This window comes from Poecilia formosa, unplaced genomic scaffold (genome assembly GCF_000485575.1).
Source record: "Poecilia formosa unplaced genomic scaffold, Poecilia_formosa-5.1.2 Scaffold36, whole genome shotgun sequence".
Classification (NCBI taxonomy): Eukaryota; Metazoa; Chordata; class Actinopteri; order Cyprinodontiformes; family Poeciliidae; genus Poecilia; species Poecilia formosa.
The window spans coordinates 465,229-465,863 of record NW_006799975.1 but is presented as its reverse complement, the minus strand read 5'-3'; the positions used below and the strand labels follow the sequence as shown (position 1 = coordinate 465,863).

The following is a 635-nucleotide window of genomic DNA, read 5'->3' as shown; positions in this document are numbered from 1 at the left end:
TTATTAATTATACATGGTAGTAAGCTTTCTGATATTACCTTTAAGGAGTTATAATATATGGCGTTCATGTGGTTGCCATTATGGTCTGGATTTTTTGTTACTTGTTCATTTCTCTTCCTTGGCCAACTGACTGACAGATTACAGCAGAAGTGAAGGAGACAGATAACCATAAGAAACATTCCATTAAATGGAATTTAAACTGCAGGTCCAGAAAGTTGCAATATATTTAATGTTTTAAAACATGGACATAAAACTATTGGAAACTCTTGAAAACATATTAATTTATTTTTTTTATGTGCTGGATACTAATACACCGATTACCTAAAGCATTATCAGAGTCTTGGTGACATGTAAAACACTGCAGTAAATAGCATCAAAGGTACCATATCAGTGGTTCTTAACCTTTTTTGAGGTACCGAACCCACCAGTTTCATATGCACATTCACTTCTGTAGTGATAAATAAAATATTATTTTTTCCCCAAATTCAAAACATAAGGGTGACCCAACTAGAGTCTAGTTGGGTCACCCCAAGATCACTAAGTCTTCTTAAAAGGTAGAGAGTCTCTGGGAACAGTTCTTCAAAATATAGTCAGTGTTTTCAGCAAAGTTGAGCTGACTGTCCTGGAACGACCCA

At 35.0% G+C, this 635-nt stretch overlaps 1 long non-coding RNA gene across 1 annotated transcript in view; it reads right to left on the bottom strand.

Moving 5' to 3' along the window:
• Positions 1-204: 204 nt before the first annotated feature.
• The window catches only part of LOC107836031 (uncharacterized), a 2,034-nt gene continuing 1,603 nt past the window's right edge, over positions 205-635 (bottom strand). Inside the window, exon 2 of the long non-coding RNA XR_001661886.1 lies at positions 205-396. This is a non-coding gene — a long non-coding RNA (uncharacterized LOC107836031). The remainder of the gene's footprint in view (positions 397-635) is intronic.